This window comes from Nerophis ophidion, linkage group LG21, assembly GCF_033978795.1.
Source record: "Nerophis ophidion isolate RoL-2023_Sa linkage group LG21, RoL_Noph_v1.0, whole genome shotgun sequence".
In the NCBI taxonomy this organism is placed as follows: domain Eukaryota; kingdom Metazoa; phylum Chordata; class Actinopteri; order Syngnathiformes; family Syngnathidae; genus Nerophis; species Nerophis ophidion.
Genome location: NC_084631.1, coordinates 13,398,805 through 13,412,924, shown reverse-complemented (window position 1 = coordinate 13,412,924; position 14,120 = coordinate 13,398,805). Strand labels below are relative to the sequence as shown.

At 44.7% G+C, this 14,120-nt stretch overlaps 1 long non-coding RNA gene across 1 annotated transcript; it reads left to right on the top strand.

The window, feature by feature from the left end:
- The first annotated feature begins 6,774 nt into the window (after positions 1–6,774).
- LOC133539786 (uncharacterized) lies at positions 6,775–13,755 on the top strand. The gene is made up of 10 exons (XR_009803495.1): positions 6,775–6,789; positions 6,872–7,354; positions 7,434–7,777; positions 7,859–7,991; positions 8,076–8,676; positions 8,759–9,073; positions 9,152–10,496; positions 10,581–13,236; positions 13,364–13,521; positions 13,601–13,755. It is a non-coding gene; the product is annotated as an uncharacterized LOC133539786 (long non-coding RNA).
- The last annotated feature ends 365 nt before the right edge of the window (positions 13,756–14,120 follow it).

Below are 14,120 nucleotides of genomic sequence, written 5' to 3'. Positions count from 1 at the left end.
CTTATCAATATGTAACATAAATTATTTAAAGTGCATCAATTTAATTGTTTAAAATTTTAAAAAAAAATCGTTGTTTGAACTATGCAAGATATTTACAAAAGAACCACCATTAGATGTTATGTATAGACCACAAGGAATTATTTTAAATGTAAAAACAGATCATACTATGAGCCCTCTAAAAGTTCCCTTTCTAGTAAAGACGAGTACAATTTAAATATTATTTTTTCTATAACAACACCCGACTTGTTTCCTTTTCTCCGCAGGTTAAAGAATAGATCTGACGCATCCAAATAAATCACACTTACGTACAATTGTTTGATCATGGAATCTGTAGCTCTTAATAATCAACTAAATCAATCATCGTTTATTTATATAGCCCTCAATCACAACTGCCTCAAAGGGCTGCAAAAACCACAATGATTCTGAAACCCACATTCGGGATAGGAAAAACTCAAAACCAAGAATGGGATGAAGCAGAGACTTTTGAAATGAGCCGCAGATGTGGGCACCGCCTTCCTGAGTGACCGGCTGTAACGGATGCCAAGTGGGCCCAGTTATTGCATTATTCATGATACTAACTGGGCGAGCAGAGGGTCATGGTCGGTCTTCAGCCATGTCATAGAGGAGAGCTCCACACTGGGTCATGACTACCATGAATTGATTTACGTCGACCCCGACTTAAACAAGTTGAACAACTTATTCGGGTGTTACCATTTAGTGGTCAATTGTACGGAATATGTACAGAACTGTGCAGTATTTTAATAAAAGTTTCAATCAATCAATCAAACTTGGAAAAGCTGGCGCCTTCTCCAGACTGGTACCTATCCAGGGATTATCTGTGGCTACCAGGTAAATCTCCAAGCAGGAGAGGGGGGCAAAAAAGAGGAGCGGCCGGTCAACTGGTCTAAAACTGAGTATATTTAAAAGATTGAATACATAAAATGAGTTTTAAGGCGTGACTTAGACGCTTCTATAAATGGCTCTGAATTACGTCTAAATATGAAACAAACTAATAACCCTTCAAAAATCTTTACTAAATTGTAAAGTATTAGAGTTCTGTTGAACAACACTTTTTACATACATATTTGTAATCTTGACATTCTCAGTGCAAATTAAGTTGCAAACATTCAGTAGACACACGTTTGCTCCGTGAACAAATTTAGTGCAGCCCAGTTTATAACGAAGGGAGACACACCAAGGAGAAGCACAAGATTGAAAACGCTGCGTTTCTTGTATCGGAACACCCGATGTTCCCAGTGAAGTTGGCAAACGGACAAAGAAAAAAGCATGTGAATAGACAAGGTGCAGTTATTTAGTCCTTTATCCCTACTAGGTGTGTCCGTGGCGAGGACAAATATGGCCGAAGGGTGGAAACTGTTGTGCTGTTTGCTCTAGACTTTTCTGTTTAATACCTCCTGCTAAGGGCAGCAGTTGCTGTCGGATATTCAGTAATTTGTCTTTGCTCTGTTCAGGACGCTGAAGATGACTGCTGAGTCCTTCAGGGGTGGCAGTACTTTCTATTCTTTCATCTGTTTTTTTTTTTCCAGAATTCTATTATTTGAGGTTAATTTTTTTTTTTTAAACAAAAACATTATTCTAAGAGCCAGCGTTCTTTGCAGTGGACGTTTGTGTATTGCATTAAGGGGTTTATAGTTTTCTGAAAATCTCTAAAAAAAAAAAAAAAACAGCATTCTCTGCAGTTGATGTTTGTGTTTCGCATTACCTTCCATCCATCCATCATCTTCCGCTTATCCGAGGTCGGGTCGCGGGAGCAGCAGCCTAAGCAGGGAAGCCCAGACTCCCCTATCTCCAGCCACTTCGTCTAGCTCTTCCCGGGGGATCCCGAGGCGTTCCCAGGCCAGCCGGGAGACATAGTCTTCCCAACGTGTCCTGGGTCTTCCCCGTGGCCTCCTACCAGCTGGACGTGCCCTAAACACCTCCCTAGGGAGGCGTTCGGGTGGCATCCTGACCAGATGCCCGAACCACCTCATCTGGCTCCTCTCGATGTGGAGGAGCAGCGGCTTTACGTTGAGCTCCTCCCGGATGGCAGAGCTTCTCACCCTATCTCTAAGGGAGAGCCCCGCCACCCGGCGGAGGAAACTCATTTCGGCCGCTTGTACCCGTGATCTTATCCTTTCGGTCATGACCCAAAGCTCATGACCATAGGTGAGGATGGGAACGTAGATCGACCGGTAAATTGAGAGCTTTGCCTTCCGGCTCAGCTCCTTCTTCACCACAACGGATCGATACAACGTCCGCATTACTGAAGACGCCGCACCGATCCGCCTGTCGATCTCACGATCCACTCTTCCCCCACTCGTGAACAAGACTCCTAGGTACTTGAACTCCTCCACTTGGGGCAGGGTCTCCTCCCCAACCCGGAGATGGCACTCCACCCTTTTCCGGGCGAGAACCATGGACTCGGACTTGGAGGTGCTGATTCTCATTCCGGTCGCTTCACACTCGGCTGCGAACCGATCCAGTGAGAGCTGAAGATCCCGGCCAGATGAAGCCATCAGGACTACATCATCTGCAAAAAGCAGAGACCTAATCCCGTGGCCACCAAACCGGAACCCCTCAACGCCTTGACTGCGCCTAGAAATTCTGTCCATAAAAGTTATGAACAGAATCGGTGACAAAGGACAGCCTTGGCGGAGTCCAACCTTCACTGGAAACGTGTCCGACTTACTGCCAGCAATGCGGACCAAGCTCTGACACTGATCATACAGGGAGCGGACTGCCACAATAAGACAGTCCGATACCCCATACTCTCTGAGCACTCCCCACAGGACTTCCCGAGGGACACGGTCGAATGCCTTCTCCAAGTCCACAAAGCACATGTAGACTGGTTGGGCAAACTCCCATGCACCCTCAAGAACCCTGCCGAGAGTATAGAGCTGGTCCACAGTTCCACGACCAGGACGAAAACCACACTGTTCCTCCTGAATCCGAGGTTCGACTATCCGGCGAAGCCTCCTCTCCAGTACACCTGAATAAACCTTACCGGGAAGGCTGAGGAGTGTGATCCCACGATAGTTGGAACACACCCTCCGGTCCCCCTTCTTAAAGAGAGGAACCACCACCCCGGTCTGCCAATCCAGAGGTACCGCCCCCGATGTCCACGCGATGCTGCAGAGTCTTGTCAACCAAGACAGCCCCACAGCATCCAGAGCCTTAAGGAACTCCGGGCGGATCTCATCCACCCCCGGGGCCTTGCCGCCGAGGAGCTTTTTAACTACCTCAGCGACCTCAGCCCCAGAAATAGGAGAGTCCACTACAGATTCCCCAGGCACCGCTTCCTCAAAGAAAGACGTGTTGGTGGGATTGAGGAGGTCTTCGAAGTATTCCCTCCACCGATCCACAACATCCGCAGTCGAAGTCAGCAGAACACCATCCGCACCATACACGGTGTTGATAGTGCACTGCTTCCCCTTCCTGAGGCGCCGTATGGTGGTCCAGAATCGCTTCAAAGCCGTCCGGAAGTCGTTTTCCATGGCTTCCCCGAACTCTTCCCATGTCCGAGTTTTTGCCTCCGCGACCGCTAAAGCTGCACACCGCTTGGCCCGTCGGTACCCGTCCACTGCCTCCGGAGTCCTATGAGCCAAAAGAACCCGATAGGACTCCTTCTTCAGCTTGACGGCATCCCTCACTGCTGGTGTCCACCAACGGGTTCTGGGATTACCGCCACGACAGGCACCAACAACCTTGCGGCCACAGCTCCAATCAGCCGCCTCGACAGTAGAGGTTCGGAACATGGTCCACTCGGACTCAATGTCCCGCACCTCCCTCGTGACATGTTCAAAGTTCTCCCGGAGGTGTGAATTGAAACTCTCTCTGACAGGAGACTCTGCCAGACGTTCCCAGCAGACCCTCACAATGCGTTTGGGCCTGCCAGGTCTGTCCGGCATCCTCCCCCACCATCGCAGCCAACTCACCACCAGGTGGTGATCGGTAGAAAGCTCCGCCCCTCTCTTCACCCGAGTGTCCAAAACATGAGGCCGCAAATCCGATGACACAACTACAAAGTCGATCATGGAACTGCGGCCTAGGGTGTCCTGGTGCCAAGTGCACATATGGACACCCTTATGTTTGAACATGGTGTTTGTTATCGACAAACTGTGACGAGCACAAAAGTCCAATAACAAAACACCACTCGGGTTTAGATCCGGGCGACCATTCTTCCCAATCACGCCTCTCCAGGTTTCACTGTCGTTGCCAACGTGAGCGTTGAAGTCTCCCAGTAGGACAAGGGAATCACCCGGAGGAGCACTTTCCAGTACTCCCTCGAGTGTACCCAAAAAGGGTGGGTATTCTGAACTGCTGTTTGGTGCGTAAGCACAAACAACAGTCAGGATCCGTCCCCCCCACCCGAAGGCGAAGGGAAGCTACCCTCCCCTTCGGCTTCCCTTCGCCTTCGGGTGGGTGGACGGGTCCTGACTGTTGTTTCGCATTACGCGTTAAAGATTTCTGAAATTCTGTAAAAAAAATTTTAAAGAAAACACAAAACGTCAACTGCATAGGCTGCTAACTCTCAAGAGGAAATATGTGTTTTTTATTGTTTGTTATATTGTAGTTTAACTTAGTATATTGATACTTTTAAAGAAATGGCCAAATTGGGTCCCTAAGCAAAATTGCATTTGGTAATCTAGTTACATATTTCAATCAATCAATCAATCAATCAATCAATCAATGTTTACTTATATAGCCCTAAATCACTAGTGTCTCAAAGGGCTGCACAAACCACAACACAAACCACTACGACATCCTCGGTAGGCCCGCATAAGGGCAAGGAAAACTCACACCCAGTGGGACGTCGGTGACAATGATGACCCAGTGGGACATCAGTCTCAATGATGACTATGAGAACCTTGGAGAGGACGAAAGCAATGGATGTCGAGTGGGTCTAACATGATACTGTGAAAGTTCAATCCATAGTGGATCCAGCACAGCCGCGAGAGTCCAGTCCAAAGCGGATCCAACACAGCAGCGTTTGGTAATCATAGGTACTGTATTTTCGGACCATAGGGCGCACCAGATTATAAGGCACATTTTAAAGGGGTCATATAATGATGTTTTGTTTTCTACATTTAAAACATTTCCTTGTGGTCTCTACAACATATAATGGTGGCTCTTTGGCCTTAGACTGTCCGCTCTGAGATCAGTAGGTGAGGTCAAACCCGGGCCGAGTCATACCAAAGACTGTATAAATGGGACCCATTACCTCCCTGCTTGGCACTCATCAAGGGTTGGAAATGGGGGTTAAATCACCAAATAATGATTCCCGGGTGCGGCAACCGCTGCTGCTCACTGCTCCCCTCACCTCCCAGGAGGTGATCAAGGGTGATGGGTCAAATGCAGAAAATAATTTCACCACGCCGAGTGTGTGCGTGACAATCATTGGTACTTTAACTTAAAATGCTGACAACTCGCTTCAGGGTGCAGCGTTTTGTGAGCGGTCTTATATTTACATACCTCAACTTCGACAGCTTCTTCACCCCATCATCTTTGTTGTACCGGTAGTTTTCAACGCTTCCATAGCAGGTCCACTGACAGATATAAGTTACAACTATGCAGCGGAGCATAAATGCCCCACAAAAAGAGAACAGAGAAAAAGAAGGAGCTTATTGACTTCTATGGCGGACAAGTACACATTTTCATGACTTATGCAGATCCCAAATATACATCAGCAGGTACCAATAGGTAAAGACATTTGGTTTTCCATAATATTGGGAAACAAAACAGCAAGTAATATGTCTCCTAGTAAGTGCCATTTTGTGGTCCTTATACAAACAACCTAACAATACCCGTATGTTGAAGCACAGTACGTCGAACTACGGTAGCCGTAATGTGCCAACAATTCGTCAAGCGGTGCGGCTTCTAGCTTACCATACTAAAACATTTTTGTGTAATGTTCTATATTCTCGATGAAACAGCCAAGTCTTAGGCTTGCCAGCGGCATTTATTGAATAGGCGTCAACCTGCAGTCCATGTGTATTGCTTATGTGTGACTGCCATCTAGTGGTCACACTTATCATTACACCATGTACCAAATGAAACTGCTTGAAGGTCGGCAAGCAAAATCTAAATTAATATGTACATTAGGCGCACCGTCGATTTTTGAGTAAATGAAAGAATTTTAAGTGCACCTCATAGTCCGAAAAACCTTATTTCCGTAATTTAACACCACAACCATAGCTATATGTAACATGTAATTTCCATTATTTGTAAACCCCAAATAACAACGCATTATGTTATAATAGTGCAATAATGTAAAACTGTTTTACTTCATTACCTAACAACGCCGCATTTCGTACGAATCTACCGCATTTTGTAATAAAATTACTGAATGCATTTTGGAATGAACTTTGACACAATTTGTACTGACATGTTACATATGGGCCCTCCGATGAGGTGGCGACTTGACAAGGGTGTACGCCGCCTTCCGCCCGAGTGCAGCTGAGATAGGCCCGAGTACCACCCCGCGACCCCAAAAGGGACAAATGGTAGAAAATGGATGGATGGATGTTACATATGGTTATGGTGTTAGTTTATTCCAAACCTGCAAACAATTACAATATAATACATCACATATATATGGTTTACATCATGTCTCAAAAGGGGGAACAAAGTGTGAACATGTCATGAATGTCATGACAAGTTTGGACTTTGTTTTTTTTCTTTACTGTGTTTGGTATTGTTTCCTTTCCAGTGCTCTAATTTTCAGTGGTTCTTCCTGTTTGCCTCATTACTTTGGTCCCAGCGCTGTCCCCTCACACCTGTCACGCCGTGGTGAGGGATGTCTTGTCTTGTTTTTTTTCTGTCTTATGATTTTCATATTTAAGTTTGAAAAATAACTCTCCTCTCGTTTCAGGTCACTTGCCCTTTCTTTTGTGTCATCAGTCTGACGTCATCCGTGTTCCCTGATTGTTTCCACCTGTTCCCTATCATCTCATCCGCATAAGGGAGGGGGATGAGTTGAAGACTGGTTTTAACACTCCCAGTGGACACTATGAGTATTTAGTCATGCCATTTGGTCTCACCAATGCTCCTGCTGTATTTCAAGCCATGACAAATGATGTGCTAAGAGACTTCCTAGACCATTTTATTTACGTGTACCTTGATGACATTTTAATTTATTCTACAAACAATGAGACTCACAAGGTCCACGTGACCAAGGTCCTTAAAAGGCTACAAGAGAACCAGCTATTTGTCAAAGCCGAAAAGAGTGAGTTTTATGCCAACACTATCGCTTCTTGGGCTTTATCGTAGCTCCTGGAGGAGTTAAAGTTAAAGTTAGCGCCGTAGCCGACTGGCCTACTCCTGATAGCCGGAAGAGGGTTCAACAGTTCTTGGGGTTTGCTAATTTTTACAAACGATTCATCAGAGATTTTAGCACAATAGCTGCCTCTCTTCATGCTCTCACTTCCACCCAGGTGCTGTTCCGCTGGTCTCCAGAGGCTGAAAGGGCGTTCCAGAACCTCAAGCATCGCTTCACTTCAGCTCCCATCCTCACCATGCCAGATCCCCAACGCCAGTTTGTGGTAGAGGTGGATGCCTCCAACAAAGTAATCGGAGCCGTCCTCTCCCAACGATCGGAGAAGGATGGTAAAATGCATCCCTGCGCCTTCCTGTCAAGACGCCTATCCAAAGCTGAGAGGAATTTGGATGTTGGTAACCGTGAGCTGTTGGTGGTCAAAATATCTCTGGACGAGTGGAGGCACTGGCTAGAGGGGGCCAGTTTCCCGTTCATTGTCGGGACTAACCATAAAAATCTTGAGTATATCAAAAAAGCTAAAAGACTCAATTCTTGCCAGGCCAGGTGGGCACTCTTTTTCAACCGCTTCTCTTTCTCATACAGGCCAGGGTCCCGAAACGTCAAACCAGATGCCCTGTCTCGAATGTTCGACCCCGAGCCTGTTGCCAAGGTACCTGAAACTATCCTTCCACTTACCCGTGTGGTTGGAGTAGTCACCTGGCAAATAGAAGATGAGGTAAAGCAGGCAAATGATGGAGTCCCGCCACCTAATGGGTGCCCAGATAATCGCTTATTTGTCCCGGTTGAATTGCGCCCACAGGTGATCCACTGGGCTCACACCTCCCTGCTTTCATGCCACCTGGGAGTTCGGAGAACGATGTTCGCCAATCAACTCTCTGCGGTTTTGGTGGCCATCCATGGAGCCGGAGGTACGAGAGTACGTGGAGGCATGTTCGGTCTGCGCTCGGAACAAGACGTCCTCTGGATCCCGTATGGGCCTATTGCAGCACCTACCCATTCCCTCCAGACCTTGGTCCGACATTTCCATGGACTTCCTTACGGGGCTCCCGGTCTCTCAAGGTAACACCACCGGCCTCACGGTGGTGGACCGTTTCACCAAAATGGTGAGATTCATTGCCTTGCCTAAGCTGCCCTCTGCCAATGAGACAGCAGAAATCATGATAAACAATATTTTTAAGATTCATGGCTTCCCTAAAGACATTGTCTCCGACCGGGGGCCCCAGTTCGTGTCACGTTTTTGGAAGGAGTTCTGCAGGCTCATCGGAGCTAAGGCCAGCCTGACTTCAGGTTATCACCCAGAGGCCAACGGCTCGACCAAACGCCTCAATCAACAACTGGAAAACTTCCTCCGGTGCCTGGTGTCCCAAAACCCCCCTACATGGAGCAAACACCTGGTCTGGGTTGAGTATGCACACAATTCGTTACCTACATCTGCAACAGGGTTTTCTCCTTTTAAATGCGCGTATGGTTTTCAACCTCCAGTCTTTCCAGACAATGAGCTGGAAGTGTCGGTCCCCTCGGCACATGCCATGGTCCGACGCTGCCGACACAGCTGGGCAGCAGCTCGTCAGGTGCTGATTCAACAAGGAGACCGAGTGAAGAGGCGACCCGCCCCTGCATATTGACCAGGGCAGAGAGTATGGCTCTCAGCCAACAAAACAAAGTTTTGTTGGCTGAGAGCCTGTCTGCACCTGGAAGCCTGTCTGCACCTGGAAGCCTTCCCCAATGTTCTTCGTCAAGGGTGACGCTTCCGGGAAGACGGCATGGCGTCATCTTCGGACCAAATGGATCTTATTGGTACCAATTTGCCATTTGGCCCCCACATCATCTCTTTGAGCACCATGGAGGAATAGCGGAGCGTTTCCTCCTCCATAGCGCGCAGCACCGCCAACGAAGCCTTGTCCAAATGATCATCTGCGAAGGAGCTCTTATGCTGGGATCTTTCTGTCAGGCTAGGACATGGATTGAGTGTGCTCCTTCGACGCAGAGGGATTACAGGACGAGCCAGGCGTGAATTAAGGTACATGATGTTTTATTTGGAATTCTAAATAAAAAAATAAACAAACTAAGGGCGCTCATATGAAGGTATAAAACTTGGCTACAAAATATAAACAGGAAACAAAAACAGTTGCTCGATAGGCATGAATGAACTATGAACAGAAACAGCACGATGGCATGACTATAAACAACTAAAACTAAACACTTACTGTGACAACAAAAACAAGAGGCAAGAATAGCAAGGTGCGTGGCAGGTGATCGTGCGCATGGAGAATGAGCAGCAAGGTTGTAGATTACAATGAAAGTTAGAACGGCATGGGTAATGAAAGTTAATGTTCCCAGACTGATGGACAGAAAGAAATTGACTTAAATAGTGGCTGTGAATAATTAGGAACAGGTGCGGGACTGAGGGCATGGGCGTGACTAGGAGGGCAAGGTGAAAAGCAATGAGTTGTCATGGTAACAGAACAAACCAGGAAGTGAAAAAACGGAACAAGAGTCCAGAAAAAGAAACAAAACATGATCAAACTTAAAATCAGATTTACAGGTGTGACACAAATATGCTTATATTTTCGCTCTACATTGATAAAAAAAGGACTTTTTTTATTAATCACTCCAACAAAATCATACACAATACTACGATAATAGCACAATTTCAATTCCAAAACCAAACTAAAGGCCAGAGGGGACAGAGCCTTTTCCATTGCCGCCCCTCAGCTCTGGAACAGCCTTCCCCTTCACATTAGGTCAGCCCAGAGCCTGGGAATTTCAAAACCCTTCTTTAAGACCTTCCTCTTCTCGCTGGCCTTTGACCTTAGCTGAGCCTGCCCACTAGGCCACCATTTTCTAGTCCTACCCCCACACCCCTTTGCTTTAGTTTTATTTTTCTATATGTCGCATTTTTTATTACTCACTCCCACTCACTCACTCATCCTATGGCCTAGGAGGCCGTAGGGGTGTCATGGTGGATGCTTGGGCTGTCAGTGATCTCCAGCACTCAAAATCTTCTGCTGTTCGTAGCAGGGTTTGGAAGCTGCAGCCAGTCCATTCTTTGATGTTGTCCATCCAGGCCTTTCTCTGCCTGCCTCGTCTCCGCTTCCCCTCTACTGTTCCCTGCAGGATGGTCTTTGACAGGGAGGTGTGCCTTGTGACATGGCCAAACCAGGTCAGCTTGCGACGTTTAACCGTTGAGAGTAGAGGTTCCTGTTCGCCAGCACGGGTGGTAACTAGCTGTCTAATATAATCATTTGTCCCGTGTTCACTGTATGATATATGTAACATTCTTCTGTAACACTTGCTTTCAAAGGACTGTATCCTGCGCTCTGTGTCCACTGTGAGCGTCCATCTCTCACAACCATAGAGTAGGGTTCGTAAGAACAAGTGACTTGTAGAGTCTGACCGTCACCTGGAAACTGATGGTATTTCTTTTCCATATACTGGTCAGTCTTGTCATGGCTGATGTTGCTATGCCTATTATTGCTCTGATCTCTTTTGTGGAGCTGCCATCTTCACTCACAAAGGACCCAAGGTACTTAAAGTCCTTTTCTTCCTCCAGGGTTTGTCCATTCAATGTGATATTTGGTGGTGGTAAGTGATTGTGACTGTTGACCAGGATCTTGCTCTTCTCTGCACTTATCTCCACTTATCCATCTATATCTTATATTTTTAGTACTATGGTTTTTATTTAACAAATGTTTTACTTTTTATTCAACCCCTTTTACCGTATTGCTTTTTACACTATTTTTTTCAGCTTATTCATTGGTTATGTTCTTTGTTTGTTTTCTGTTTCTGTTGCTCTATGCTTTTTTTTTTTTTTTACCTGTAAAGCACTTTGGTTCAATTTAAAAGTTGTTGTAAACGTGCTATATAAATAAACTTGACTTGACTTGACGTGACTTGACTTGACTTGACTTGACTTGACAAACCCGGCCCAGCAACATGCAGAATAGAAATCAACAGAGCAATTGAGAAGACACACAAACATGACACAAAACAATCCGAAATAAGTCAAACAAAAATAAAGGATATCACAGTATCAATATTAATACAAATTCCAACATGGCAGTGATTAGAAATCCCTCATTTACATTATCATCACAGCCATTTATAAGAAATGAAATACAAACATTTAAAAATTAACAATAGTTCCACAGTGGCTTACGCTTGCTCAGGTGTCTTGTGGTTAGAGTGTCCGCCCTGAGATCGGTAGGTTGTGAGTTCAAACCAAAAACTATAAAATGGGACCCATTACCTCCCTTCTTGGCACTCAGCACCAAGGGATGGAATTCGGGCTTATATCACCAAAATGATTCCAGAGCTCTGCCTCCGCTGCTGCTTACTGCTCCCCTCACCTCCCAGGGGGTGGAACAAGGGGATGGGTCAAATGCAGTGAGTAATATCACCACACCTAGTGACTATCAGTGGTATTTTAACTTGCATCGCATCCCATCTCATAAGCTTGACAAGCTTGTATCCAATATTTTCCACAAAGATAAAATAAGTAATATTTTAGACTCATTTAATAGTTTAAACCAAAAAAATAATAATAATAAAAAATAAAAAGAGAGCTCAACATGCTCTTTTCTTACTGTTGCTCGTCATGTTCCCTTTGGTCCCGCCTTCGGAAATAACGTCATGGACGCTTCCGAATGGCTAAAATTGCCTTGCAGTCCCCTGCTGTGTATGCGGAACAGAGATCGTTTTTGATCATGCAGCACACGTGTGTTTTAACGCCTTGTAAAAGTATCCTCGCACATTTTGATGTGGCGTTAATACTCAACGTGCGGCGTTTGTTGGAAGCTGAGGCCCCTATACGCCAGTGACGTGCTGTCAGGGGAGGCAAGTGAGGCAGTGCCTCACCTGCCATCAGGTGGCTTAACCATGAGATGTTCCAAAAAAAAGTAATAAAATGAAATAAGTTTTAATACTTCTCTTTTGGTTTATGCTTTCTATGTGATTTTGGCGTGGTTCCTGTATATTTTGATAATTTTCATGGTCAAAATTGCGGAAATTCATGTTTCCTGAGCAAAACAATGCAGCAGATGAGAAGTGAGGCAGACACTGGCGGTGCCTCCACCACTACACACAGTGTGTATTGGGCGTGCGTGAGAGGGGGCGCATGCTTGTTGCCACGTGGAAAAGGCAGGTCTTGAGGCAGCAAGTGCCTCTGCCTCAAAGCTAGGGAGCGATACATTGTCAACTTGCAGTTCAATGCCTCAGCAATAGTCTGACTTGCCACACTTTTTTGTCAGATGCAAAAATATTGTTTAATTTCTTGGAATGAAATTTAATTAAAAGAATGTTTCTGCCAATATAGAGGATTATATACTGTATGCAAGATTAAATACTTCTCTAAAATGGACTTTAAGATAAAACGAATGTGATCATACAAAGTACGTTTTCATGGAGGATAGCTATTGCTCCTTCAGATTCAAATACAGAAAGGTAATATACACTTACAATACTTGATTTATTTTGCTAAAAGCAAATGGGACCAAAAAGTATTCAACAACAACTTTATCAAATAGTTTTTGGACCAATTTATCATATCATAATATGATTATGATAAAGTTTTTATGAAAGCGAATAACTCCCTTTTTTTCCTGTAAATTTAATGTGCAACCTAAATCGACAATGACTAGAGCTGCACATATGAATTTAAGTTAAAAAAAAAAAGAAGAAGAAAAAAAAGTATGCATGCCTCACCTATGCTATACGCATAGGCATAGTCTGCATAGTAGGAACGCGACCTTACTTTACATAACACCCTGCACAGGTTGGGTCTAGTGATTGCTCAACGCGGAACCACAAGTCACGTGTTTCGCAAGTATCAGGTGAGGCGGTGTTCTGGGTGAGGGTTTGTCCCCTTGTGCAATATAAGAGGTCTGAGAGGTGTAGTCTTGCTGTCCTCCATTGACATCTGCAGCAGCATTTTGAACGACACTGAAATCCAGACCACTTTGGTAAGTGCAGGAGATTAATTCCAAAATTCTTTAAAATATGTATTTATATACTAAGAATAAAACCGCACTGTTCAAAAGCTTGTTGCTTTTTAACTGCAGTGGAGTGATCTATGCTTTTTATTGACAGCCAACATGACCCACGACATGAAACAGCCACCGAAGCTAATATGTGGAATGGTCCTACTCCAGGAATGCTTCTATGAGCATGCAAAAAAAAGTGGAGACCCCAATACTTTAACCAAGGGAGATTTTGCTGAAATGCTTCGCAAAGACTGCTGCATGGATGTGAGAAAAGAAGAAAAAAAACACATCACAATGCCAAAAACGTTTTCGCCTTTTGACTTTCTGTTTTTCACTTGCGTAGGTCAAGGACGACGACAAAAAGAAGAGCTTCTTCGATTCTCTGGATGTCAATGGGGATGGTGTTATCGACTTCACCGAGTTTTGTGTTCTCATGGCGTCTTTTATGACGATAATGGAGTCTTTGAGACCATAATAAAGAAAAAAACACATCTGGAATTTTTGTTCTCTCCTGTTTTTTTTGTTTTTGCAGCAGGTCTTTACACGAGCATGTCCTTCAGATTACCTGCAATGGACTTTTGCTTTTGATTTATTTATTTTACCAAATTACTCATTCTTGAGAAAAAAATAAGGTTTTTACTGGTTCTCGGGAGAATATACTGCACTGACAGCAGGTGACATCGACTACAGTGGCCGGATGGTACCATTAAAAATAAAAATGTAAATAAATTTAAATATGTATTGTATAATACACCATATAATACAGTATATATATATATATATATATGTATATGTATATATATATACAGTATATATGTATATATATATATATATATATATATATATATATATATATTTATATA